The 13090-nt window shown below is 44.9% G+C and overlaps 1 long non-coding RNA gene across 1 annotated transcript; it reads left to right on the top strand.

Annotated features, from left to right (window-relative positions):
• The first annotated feature begins 314 nt into the window (after nt 1-314).
• On the top strand, nt 315-3400 carry LOC143694815 (uncharacterized). The gene is made up of 4 exons (XR_013183533.1): nt 315-428; nt 894-1262; nt 2073-2183; nt 2765-3400. It is a non-coding gene; the product is annotated as an uncharacterized LOC143694815 (long non-coding RNA).
• Nucleotides 3401-13090: the final 9690 nt, after the last annotated feature.

Raw genomic sequence — 13090 nt, 5'->3', positions numbered from 1 at the left:
GTTTTGGCTGCTGCTTGCTGAGTGAAACCGAGCAAACCGATGGTTAAATCTGTAGGAATAAAAATATCCACGCTGGAAAAAATATATTTCCAGTACTGTAAATACATTGATCTGGTTCCAAACCGCCCCCCCCCATTTATTTATTTATTTGTTTGAATCAAATTTTAATTTGGGAGAGATAAAGGAAACAATTTTTATCAGGGAGGGGTAGTGTGTTTTTTCCTGCTTTCCTGAAATGATTGTCAGTTTTAAAAAGCTACTCACATAATCCCTCTCTCCTCTTCCAGTGCAACTGTAAAGAAATCTAATTTCATCTGTAATAAAGCACCTGATGGGCAGTGATCCCTGGCAAACAATATTTCAGCTTAATGCTAAGCATTGAAAAAACATCATCGAAAAATAAAGATGCCAAGAAAAATCATCTGCATGTAAGCTTGGCAGTCGTCCTCAGAAATGGGAGGGATGGCTCGACAGTGAGCCTGATTTGGGGGTTTTCTCCCTTTTTTTATTGGTAATGAATGAAGTGTGGAGGGAAGGGAGGCAGCGGCGAGGGAGGAAGGGCTCAGCCGCGCTCCCCGCGCGCCTCGCGAGCGAGCGCTGAGCTCGCTGCCAAACCTGGCATTTCTGAGCTGCAGGAGAGCCCAGGCACTGGGCTAAGAGCACCAAAATCACTTCTCACAGCCCCTGCCATGGGTGTGATGTGTCCTCGCCCCATCCTCTCCCTGTGCAAGGCGGGCTGTAAACTCAACCCAGAGAGAGTTTTGCGGAAAATGGTAATGCTGCTTTTTAAGAACTGATTGGCAAAGGTGGTTTGAAAATGCTTGTCAGAAATAAGAGAGACAAAGGAGTTTCACTGGTTTGATTATTTTTTAATTTTTTTTTTTTATTTCTAGGTCTCCACATAGAATCACAGAATGATTTGGGATGAAAGGGACCTTAGAGATCACCTAGTTCCAAATCCCTGCTATGAACATCTTCACATCCAATAATGTCAGCAGTCTCTGAAGATGTAACAGGACTGGAAAACTAATCTTGGAATGTTTTTTCAAAGCAAAACACACCTGGGATTCACACAGGGCCTGATCCAAACTCCCCTGAGATGGTCAAGAGCCAGTTGGTGGCCTTAGCCTTGTTTGCCTCTCCTGTGCTGTCTGCAGTTGTTCCAAGCTCAGCTGATCCTCTCGCGCTGGCTCAAAGAAACTGATCATAATCCTCAAAGTGTTCCAGAGAGGATAAGAGCAGGATTTGATGCTACAGGAATTGTGAGTGGCTGTGCTTGGCATGGGAGAGGTTGGCAAAGCTTGGATCTCACAGTAACAGGAGCAGTGGTGCCACCTGGGGTGGGAACACCAAACATTGGTTTAAGCCAGGGGGTTGGAGGGGCCTGGCTCCCATCGGCAATGCCAGGGATTTAAATGGGTATTTTTAAATATCTTTAAGTGCTGGGTGGGTGTTGGACTGGTTCTGGGTATGGCAAGGTAGGGATGCTCCTATTGGGAAAGGACAACCCACAATAAAACTCCTGTCTCAGTCCTCCAGTTGAGGACATCCCTTGAGCCATGACAACAGTGAGAAATCTCAATATCTGTTCAGGTGAAAAGTGCAACAGACATCAGGTAAAAACTATCAGGAATTCAGAATTCCAGCAGGTAGATGTGAAAGGCACATTTGAATTTAATCCCTTGGAATTATGAGAAGCATAAAAGTCCCATTATGGAATGGCACAATGTATTAGCAGTTGTAGGTGTTAAATCAAACCAAGGTACATGATGTTAATGGGCAAAGTGACTGTGTTTAAACACTTGTCTACTTATTAAATCTCTAATTAAGGACATGCAAACCAAGTGGTGAAGATTTTTCCACTAAACATGATAAATTGTGATTAGCAGAATGTTTTTAATGTGCTGCAGAGCAAGCCAGTTTTATTAAAAAAGAACAGAAGCCACCCAAATTTCTCCCAGCAGCTTTATCTGTAATGACAGTGGTACCTCTGCAGGTCACAATAAATTGATTTTCTCTGTGTATATTAACCCCTGACTGCAGTTTGGATCCCATTTTTTCTGTTTTTACAGCCCTTCTTTACAGCATCTTTTGGGATTTATCTCAAACAGGCCAGACAAGCTGGAAGTGACTTTTTGGAAGCCGCCTCATGACTTTCTGCCTGGATTGTGTGTGATGGGAGTGTAAGTATTTTCCTGCTACAGCACACCCCTCCATAGGAATAAGTGCACTTACTTGACTCAATCAGCCATCTGTGACTCCATCAGCCACAGTGGAAACTAATGGTAATTGCCAATTGTTAACCAGACAATAGCAGATGCTAACTTTAATATCCAACAGTGCTCTTCCGAGCATCTTTTATGGAGACGTGGCCTCACTTTAATACGTGTTTTCTTCCCCCAAAATAAGGCAACTTAGTGAAGGCTGATTAGCCTAGGGAGCTATGTGACTTGAAGAAATGAACTTCCAGGAATGGCAGCCCATGTGCTGTTTCTGGGCCGTAATGTCTAGAATGTGAAAATTTAGAAGACTGAATTTAAAATTCTTCTCTGAATGCAATTTTTTTTCCCAGTTAAATTTCACAAAGAGCCACGTCCTGGATGCTAACACGAGAGCAATGCCTTTCCTGGCAGTGTCCTTGCCTCCTATTAGATAATCAATTAGTCTCAGAACATTAAAAAGCAAAATGCTGCAACAGGATTTTCCACCAAATTCAAAAATATTTACTAAAGGATTTCATTGCTCCTGTTTATTTACATGGAAGCCTGAAGGCCGCACGACATAATGCTGCTGCTCTGGCACCAAGACAGCTCTGCAGCCTGGGCCCCAAAGGACATCTGGAGTTTCTGGGTCGCAGTGGCTCCTTTTTGCAGAAATTTGCTCGCAGGAAGTAATGAATGAGCCCATTTTCACTTCGACTGGGGCCTGCAGTCTACGGGAGACATTAGGAGCAATTTGTAGTCAACGTGCAGGTCTGTTCCATCTAAAATATTATCAATGAGCTTGTCAACCCGAGCCTTAACCTTCTTTGTTATTTTCATCTGCTCCTCTCTCAGATGTCTCTCCTCGTAGCCATAACCTCTGAAGACTGGCAACAGGATGTCATACACCTGTTTTGCTCAAGGCTGGGACTCGGAGCCCTGCGCGAGGTTGTGTCGGCATTGGCTCGCTCGCTGCTTTGCTCAACGTATATGTCAGAATGTCAGATGATCGTTGTTGTATCTGCAGCTGTTGCATGAGCAGAGTGCCAGGGGCACAACTTTCCTGCAGTGAGCTTTAATTTGCTCTCCCCTCCCTGAAGAGCTCCGGCGCTTCACCTTGCTGCTGCCGCTGCAGCTGGAGGAGAGCTCAGCCCGTGTGCAGCTGGGGCTGCGGCACGGGAGGCAGGCAGGGAGGCAGGAAGGCAGGCAGGGAGATGGGCAAAGAGCCTGGGAGACAGGGAAGGAGGCAGGGATGCAGGGATGGAGGCAGGGGTGCAGGCAGGGGTATGCGTGGAGGCAGGAGTTGAGGCAGGGATGCAGGGATGGAGGCAGAATTTGAGACAGAATGGCAGGGAAGCAGGCAGGGAGGCAAAGCAGGGAGAGATAGAGGTGGAGAGGCGGGGAAGGAGGGAGGCACACAGGGATGGAGGCAGAATTTGAGACAGAATGGCAGGGAAGCAGGCAGGGAGGCAAAGCAGGGAGAGATAGAGGTGGAGAGGCAGGGAAGGAGGCAGGGAAGGAGGCAGGGTGGCAGGGAAGGAGGCAGGGAAGGAGGCAGGCAGGGAGGGAGGGAGAGAGAGAAAAAGGTAGGGAAATAGGGATGGAGCTGAGAATCAGGGATGGAGGGGAAGCAGGCAGAGAAGAAGCCAGGAAGGCAGGGAAGGAGGCAGGCAGGGAAGGAGGGAAACTGAGGCAGGCAGGGAGGTTCAGCACAAGCCAGGGCACAACCTGCTGGAGGTGCTGCAGACTGTTATTTGCATCTTTGCTCAATGAGGCGTTTTCCTAATTGTTTGCAGGAAGGAATTGTGAACACTGAGGGATTTATATTTGTGTGAGTCAATCTGTAGTATATTTGGAAGCTGTTCCAACAGAGCTACTCGTAGCCTAAATAAGCCATAACCTGCCAAGATATTCATGAGAGATCTGACTAGGTTTTTGACTGCTCTCAGAATTAGGTTGACAATCAAAACAGATGTAGAATGAGACTGCAACTGGATTGCCAAAGGCAAAAAGCTCCTGTCAGATTCTTTAAAGGAGGGAGCTGATAAACCACTGTAATACATGGGCATAGTGGACATTAGTGACTAGACAAGGACACATATGTCCACCTTCAGTTTTGCTCGGGACTGTGGATTTGTTTCTCAAATTAGGTAGCAAGGGCATTGGAAAAAATGCTTTAAAATACACAGGTAGTGAAAGTTTAAAAAGACACAGCATTGCTGCATGAATATTACAAGATGTTTCTCAGGGTTTTTTAAAAATACGTGTTTTTGTGGAATTGCTGCATTGCTGAGTGACAAATTGGGAAGGAACACATCATCTGTAATTTAAAAGAAGAAAACAATGGAGAGTTTGATTAAAAAGCAACACAATTCTGTATTACTGGATATTGCTTGGTTACATCTATTATTAAGGGAGACATGAAGCATTTTGTCTTTCACTCGTAATGTTAACTAAATCAAGATTAAATATATAAAACAGGACTTCATCTTTAATAAGGAGAATGGATGCAGTGGGCTAATATGTACATCAGTATCTTGTCTAACAGTTTCAACTCATAATTCCTGCATCCAGGTTTGTGTAACAGAGGGAAAAGGAGAGTTTTGTAGGATGCAACACAAACGTGAAAGATATTGGTGGGAGAATAAAACAACAACTGGTTTGCAGCTGCCTGCTGGGCAAAATCCCTGGCTGGAAGGACATCTCTGGGTGCAGGGCTCCATATGGTGGGGCTTCATGGTGTTTCAGGATAGGGATGGCTGATGAATGTGGAATGACACCTTTCCTTGGGGAAAATGCTGAGTCATTCAAAAGGGAGCCATTCACAGCATTTGTTTCAATGAATATCCCAACTTGAAAAATTATAGAACAAATCATAGAACAGTTTTCAAAATGTTTTACTAATTAATAATGTTTTTTGAAATAACCTTTGTTCTTCAAGTGTAGCATTTAGGTGTCTTTTAGGTGTTTTTCAAACAGAAAGACATTTCAGAATCATATTTAGAATAATATTTTAACCTCAGGAAGATTTTAAAGGATTTTTTTCTGTGCAGAAGGTTGCTTGCCTTATTTTATGTCTCAAACAGCTGTGCAGGGGTCTGGATGGTGATGGAGTTGTGCTCCTTTTCCCCAAACCTACCTCCCAAATATTGCCACTCTCCCCAAATTTTTCTGTATAGAAGGTAAAACATCCAGACCACACCTTGAATCGTCTGGCTCTGCTCAGGACCTGCCCACGCGCATCCTCCAGCTCCAGGCAAAGGGCTCTGCGTGGTCTCCTTCAGATTTCTGGCTAATCCACACGAGCCAGAGCAGCTGGGAATGTGCCTGTCAGGAGCTGGCTGCCAGCCTGAGCCTGGCAAGTTGGCTGGGTGGTCACTTGGCACACGAGGGCCGTGGCACCGAGCTCACCGGCGCTGCCCAGCTGAGCGCCCGAGGACCCGGTCCCTGCTGGCAGAATCACTCTCCCTGCTCCAGCGATGAAGATGGATTGGTCCAAGTGGAGCATCAGGTCTTCAGGGCCAAAAACAAGCTGGAAATGTGAGCTCAGGCCATCCTGGCCAAGTCCTCCTCTGTACAGGCAGGACATTGTCCCATGGGGACCTTGGAGCACCTCTAGGCTTACAGAAACCTCCGGAACAAACTGTTCATGACATTTCTTTTGGCTCAGCTGCCACTTCTCTTCTTTCCAGGAGGATCTCTCCCCTCTATTAATACCTCTATAATCTGTTTAATTAAAATGAAATCTATTTTTGATACCTCACCACCAGATCCTACACGGTATTCCCGAGTGAAGGATGTATTCCCTCCACTGCAACGTGAGGCAATGTTATTTCTTGCACTGTATTTCCAATCAAGTTGGGCAACGTTAACTTGTCATTTTTTTTCTTCATTAGTATTCAATGCTTTCATATCCTGGTTAGATCTTGATAGGAAAATATAAAAACATGTCAAGAGACTGGTTCTGTTACAAATGGAGTGCAAAAATGATTTTGGAGAAAGCCCATTTGTGTGTGATTTCTAACCTAATTCTGCAAACCCTGGTGGTTTGGAGAGTTTAGCATCCAGAGGTTTGGGTGTTTGCCCAAACTAACCCTAAAAAGCAAACCTTTGGCTGCTTGCCTTTCAGTTGAGTGTGTGATATAAATAGCTGTGCTAGGAACAAACAAAGGAGGTATTGCATGGAACAGCCAAGAGAGACCAAGTGAGCCACTCCAGCAGGCCAGGTTTTGCTATCCCAGTTGGAGACATGCTCCTACTTTTTCCTGATGCTCGTGCAGTGGTGACTGGGTGCCACAGGGCAGAGAGTCTCCAGCATTTCTATCTTTCTTCAGCTTATGGAAAGACTCACTACTCAACCCCCCGAGAAAAAACCCAAAACCAATTAATTTAAAAACTACTGAGTAAAGTTCTTCTCATGCTGGCTTTGGTGGTTTTATTGTAGAGCCGCAGCTTTAGATGAGGAGCACCATGATGTTGTTGCAAGGACTGACTAGAGAGGGAGGGTTCAGACCTGCTTTATCCCTGCACCCCTGTTCAGGTGAAATGAGATTTGGTGATTTCTTCAACATTTCACAGCTTTTTGTTGTCTTCTCCTAGACTGGTTCATGGCATTGCCTGAAGTTCCAAATAAACCTTTATCTGTACTCACAAGTTTAGCCTTGATCAGGCAATAGCCTGGAATATATTAACTGTTGGAGAAATCTAAAGCCAAATGCTCAGGGAAAGAGTGGAATCACTAACCCTGGAAGAATTAATAAACCTGTTCATGTGGCACTTGGGGACATGGGGCAGTGGTGGCCCTGGCAGTGCTGGAAGTCTTGATATTAGAGAGCTTTTCCAAACTAAACAATTCTTTGATTCCAGGATTCTGTGGGGTCTTGTTATGACTGTCCTAGTATCCCTTTTTGGGATGTTTCGGTCTGTATTTGTGTACAGAAAGCAATGTGGAAAAACAGGAGCAAACACCAATTTGCCTTTGAAAGGCAGGATTTCCAGGGAAACCAAGTGAAATTTCACATCCCTGGCAAAACCCCTGAGCATCCTCACAGCTCAGCTGACATCCAGATATTCATGGGAGGCATAGGAAGAATCAGGCTGCTTTATCTGCACCACCTTTCTTGTGTTGCCCCTTTCTTTGCGGCTGCTCCTCTTTGATGGAAATTTGCTGTTAAATTACCACTCCACCAAACCTTTCTTTCCCTCGTGTGCCTTCCCTGACCCCTGCTCCTTCCATTTGGCAGAGCTGAGCAGCCAGAGCCCTAAATCACCCCAGCAGCCATGGCTGGGGCACGGTGCCTTTCCCTGGATTCCAGCTGGCGGCCGCTCCCAACTCCCGTTTTCCCGATTCCCGCGGAGACAGAGAATTCTCACGCTGTCTAAAAGCCAAGGGCTGAGCTGCTGATAAAAACCCTGATGGATGGTGCAAGGGCTTTTCCATAATTCCCCATTCCTAATCAATGAGTGCGTCTGACATCCCGGCAGGTCAGCATTGGAGAATAGCTGTCGATAGTGCTGAAAGGAAATGGGAAACTCTTACAGCATTGATGGGAGTTGGTTATTGATGTCATCACTCCTGTCACTCACTGATAAATACAGCCCACAGCGACTTCCCTCCAATCTGGAGAGCCATGGATTTGAAAATAAACATCAGTCAGTTGAAAATCACCATGCAATTGAGGTGATGTTAACTCCAAGTGATGATGAATCTTGGATTTTCTCCTGCCTATTTCCATATTTCACCCCCATAAAGGACATCTGGGCAGTTGCCTGTGCCATTTGGGATAAGGTAGGTATTTGGATTACAAGGGCCTGAATAGCTGGTGCCTTGTTCTCAAATTGCTTTATGGATGGATCTGTGTGTCAAGTGTGCATAATAATGGCTGTAACAATATGTTGCCTATTTCCTGTGACAAAATTCTGATAACTTATCAACTCCAGCATTGTGCAGAGCGGCCTTTCAGAGACGCTTTTGCCTGTGATCTTTTATCCAGCAGCAAAGTGAGAAGTGGGGATGTGGGGTGATGTCCCTTTTTCCCTTCCTGGAGCCTGGCTCCTGGACGTCTGGTTTCCAGAGAGCAGCGAGGAGCGGGACCATCCGCACCTGTGTCCCCGACAGCTGGCACGCTCTGCCCGCGCCACAGCCGCCATCTGTGCCAGCGCCACGCGCCGCCGGGGGAGGCAGGGGCAGCAGAGTGACTTCACACTGCCACAGAGGTGGGGCTGGGGGCTGGAATCTGCTCTGGGTGCAGTGCCTGCCTCTCTTTCCTCACTGAAAACTGTTGCTGGTCAGACAATTGATTGCAGGCGTTCTGGGTGGATTTAAGGGCTTTAAGCACCCAGGGGGTTTTGTTTCTGTGGAGTTTATTTGGAAATGTTTGGGCTCTGAGCAGTCTGGTTTAGTGAAAAGTTTCCTTCCCATGGTGGTTGGAATGAGATGATCTTTAAGGTCCCTTCCAACCCAAACCATTCTCTCTACAAGCATCAGGTATTTTTCTGACACATAAAGAGATTGTTTTTCTATAGAAACTGAATTCCCCCAAGGAAAGAGACCATTCACAAATAAATCTTCTTTTACATTGTGTGGAAGAAAGAGCTCAGCACCTCCCTGTAAAAGGAAGAGGCCCCCCTCCATCTCCATGAGCCCCTTCAAGGTGCCAGTGATCCAGGTCAAAGCCAAAGGTAGGGTTTTCTACTCCATGCTGGAATCCTGGCAGCTCCTTGCTGCTGCCTGCCTTGGCACAGCCTGAAATGATGGCAGAGGACAATCTCTGCACTTAGAATCGCAATAAACAACGGGCCCGTTGTCTCCCCTCTGGGATGCTGTCACTCCTGCAAGGGTGGAGATTGCTGGAGGTGGGGAGACACCAGCAAGGCTTCTGCTCCTCTGTGGGTGCGATGACCAGACTGACCCTCGCTCTCAGGGGCAGAAGCTCTCCAGAACAGCCCAAAGGTGGGAAAACAGAACTTTTCTTCCCACTTTTTGCTTTGTCTTCCCTTCAGATGCAGTGGGGCACCAGGAGGACATTGCAGAGCTGTTCCCAGCCCTGTGTGGCAAACGCTGTGGCTGTCAGTCCCCTTGGGGCAGGGGGAAATGAGCTCCAGACAAATGCTTCTCTGTAGGTGCAATGCACATAAGTGCATTTTTGGATCATGGTCCAAGTCTGCATCCTTTGTGAGACCAGGAATGTGCCAGGATGAGTTGGTTTTTATCAGCCCAGCACCTTTCCATTGAGCAGAGACAGAGTTGGGGGCACTGCACATCGAAGAGAGGGGAATTAATGAATGAGAAAACCTTGACATTTACACAATTTAGGCATGTTACTTTTATTTAAGGTGTTTTTTTTTTTTTTGTGCAAAGGGTGCAGAACCCTTGGTGAATAGACCTGTTAATGCCTCTTGCTTTTTGTGTTTATATGTGCCAGGTCTAATAATTGTCACGTCAGCCTAAGTGAGAAACATCCAGACACGTTCATGGGAGAGGCCGTGGGGCTTTAGTTCAAGTGACTCCTGTTCCTCCTGGGTGGGGAAGAGGGAAGGGCAATAAACAACAGGAATTTGTGCGTTTCTCAGCACCAGGGTGTACCACGTGTAAAAATGTAGGACTTTGGAAGCCATTAATTATACATAAAGTCAATAACCAATCTTAATAGAACTTAAAGTGACAAAAGCAATGACATTTAAAAAATCAGCTTCCCCATACCACGAGCCTGGGACCATCAGGGAAAGGAAAAAGGCTGGAAACATGCTCTGGACATGCAGTAATTGCCACTGCCATTTTCTGATTTCATTAGAGAAAACTGCTTTCTGTGTAGGTAGATTAGGAAAGGGAGAGATTCTGGATCACAGAGGTCAGGTCTGTGCCTGGGATAGCCTGTCCTTCAAACAGAGAAATTTGGGGCAAAAAAGTACAAGGATTTACTCTTTTATGATATTTTAAAACTTACATAGGAACATATTTTAGCTGTATTTTTATTTTTCCCCTGAAAAATAAAAATGAAAGTGGACTCATAGTGGACAGATAGGAAAATAATAATGCTAATAGTAATATTAGTAATAGTAATAATTCCTCTGCACTGCTGCCGATTTCTAGAGACTGGAAACTGACCAAATGTGACAATAATTAATGCATCTGAATTTAGACTTGTATTTCAGTTTGTAAAATTCATAAGAAATAGATGTACCCATGAAAATCCAAGCTTTAAAATAAGTTCTAGCGCCCAATTCAGGCATTTATTCTAATTAATCTTACGCAAGGCGAGAAGGTCTGCTATGAAGTCATCATTAATTTATATTCCTGCGGCACAGTTTATCTCATTTACTTTGTACCTTATTTTTTTTTCATGGAAGATCAAGAACCAATTCTTGGCCATTATTCTTGACAGAATCCATTTGAAACGAGCCAGAGGAGTGAGAAAAGCGAGGCGCCCACACATGGATGAGTCTTGCCAGGTTCTGGACCATTTTTTTTCAGCTGCCTAATTGAGAAAATATTTTTTGCTCTTTGTTTCCAGGGGGTGGGTGGGTGGGTTTGTTTGTTTTCTCAGGAGCAGGGAATTTCGGTCGGTCCTCACCCTTGTTCCAGTTTGGAAGAGCAGGCGCTGGGGCTGTTAGCAAGTGACATGCCCAGGAATATAAAAGAGCACTACATCTTTGGAGCTGTTTCCTGGTATTCCCCAGCATCCTTGTTTGTTATAATTTGAAAGAAGCTATTGAGCTGAAAGGAGGGACAAACAATCTCCAGGCGGACAAAGCCAGGGAGAGCTGGGAGCGGCCAAATTTCCATGAAACACTCGTGTTCCAATTCATATTTAAATGCGCTCCTAAGCAGCTGGACAACCTTTCTGTGGCCGGCCACAGCTGAGCGTTGTAGCCAAGGAGAAATCACAAGCAATTTGCTGAGAGCAGATGAAAGGTGTGCGTGTTTCTGTCCTTTTAATGCGAGAGAATAAACACTGAGCTCGCGCAGGATGTCAAGATGTTGGGCAGAGTTTAAGTGCAGCAGAGCAGATTCCCAGGGCTGTGCATTGGCACCGTTTCCTTTGAAGTCATCCAGGTTATGCTGATTTACAGTGGCCAAAGATCAACACAAATATGGTTGTTTCTGTAACTAATTTCGATGGCCTTCTGCTTGATGATTTTTTTTTTTTTGAGGGAAATTATTGTTTCTTACAAATGTGTCTAGGCAGCAGCTACTCAATCAAATAATCATTTAATTCTTGAAGGGCTGAATCCTGCAGCCCTTATTAATTTAAAACTTGTGCGGGACACACCTGGAGAAAGAAAAAGCCTGGGTCAAAAGTGCCTTTTACCATATCCTAAACTGACCTCGGGCTATCCCAGTCTTCCAGATACTCATTGTAATGGAAAATAACCCAAATTCTCCCTAATTTGCATCTTGTACATCTGTAACTGAGGCACCTTGGGGCACGAAGATGCTTTTGCAGTCTCCTCTCCCACTCCTTGCTCTACTCAAGGTGCCAGAGAGGGCTCTACACGTCCTAAATAACCCTTTTTTCCTGAGGTTTGCTCTTTCAGAGACTGTGCTGGTATCTTTGAAGGCGTTTTGTCTACAACCAACTGGCGCAGAGCATCCTTTGTGCAAAGAGAAGCAGATTTCTCCAGGTTCCAAAAGAAGTTTTTCCACAGTACAAACAGGCATGGGCTATAATTTATCAAGTGATGTTCCTGCAGGTTTATTGTGAATTAGTGTTACCATTTACTTTGAATATGGTTTAATGTACTTTAGAGGCATAATTTAATTGTTCTTTGTCCTTGAGCCTCTGCACTGCAGCCACTTTTATTAAGAAAAATATCAGGAATTACTAAGTATGTTAAAAAATTGCTTCTCACAGCAGCTGGGTCAGGTTAAAGAGTGAGTTTGTTGCACAACATTCTTTAATCTCTTTCCCTACTATATTGTTTTAACCATGTGTGGGCTATTTGCTACAGAAATTGAGCAGGGTTTGGATGATTTTCTTTCCCCTAGGTAGATATTTCTCAAGCTATCTCTTCCCTGTTTGAATTTCTTTTTATGTCAAATTAGAAGACGTGTGTGCAGTTATTGGGCAGGAGTTTGGGCTTTCCCTCTGTTTTTTGCTGAGGTTGGAGTGTGGGGTTGGTGTCTATGATGATAAGAAGATGCTGAGAATTCTTATGGCTCTAGAAACTTTAAAATAATCAAGAACTGGAAAGAATTAACTAGCAGCTGTTTTACACCCCGATGTGAGAGCTAAAACCAAGAGAGAATTTTCTTGGCTTTTCTTTGCCACCATGGAAGGCAGGAAAGGGTGTTTGTGCCTCCAGCTTGGTCCCTGAGCTTCCAGAAGCCACCACCCAGTCCAGGTTCTGGGATAAAGACAAGGAAAGTGCAAATTACTGAGAATCCCAGAATTCCAGACTGGTTTGTGTTGAAAGAGACCTTAAAGCTCATCTGATTCCACCCCTGCCATGGGCAGGGACACCTTCCACTAGACCAGGCTGCTCTAAACACTGTCCAGATGAATTGGATGGATTAATCAGATGGATAAATCATCCCATTTAATGGTGCTGGGTTGATGGCTGGACTCGATGACCCTGAAGGTCTCTTCCAACCTGGATGATTTTGTGAGTCTGAGATGTCATTGTCCAGGGTGTTTAATGTTTATACACAATTCTGTGTCCTGTGCTTTCCCTGAAAAAGCTGTGCTGTAAATTTCTCATTACAACCCCCAGACTATTTGTCTGTCTGATGATCACACATTCACTTAAAATCTTTTCCATTTCTATTGACTAACTTTATTTTCTCTGCTCCCCTTCTACTACTGAGGGTATTGTAGACTTAAAAACTCTGCAGTCAATGGCTGACTAATATTTCCTCAGTTAATTTTTGAGGTTTAGCTGTCCCATCT

The sequence above is a fragment of the Agelaius phoeniceus genome, chromosome 9, assembly GCF_051311805.1.
Source record: "Agelaius phoeniceus isolate bAgePho1 chromosome 9, bAgePho1.hap1, whole genome shotgun sequence".
Classification (NCBI taxonomy): domain Eukaryota; kingdom Metazoa; phylum Chordata; class Aves; order Passeriformes; family Icteridae; genus Agelaius; species Agelaius phoeniceus.
The sequence above is the reverse complement of the archived record's forward strand: the minus strand, read 5'-3'. Positions and strand labels throughout refer to the sequence as shown.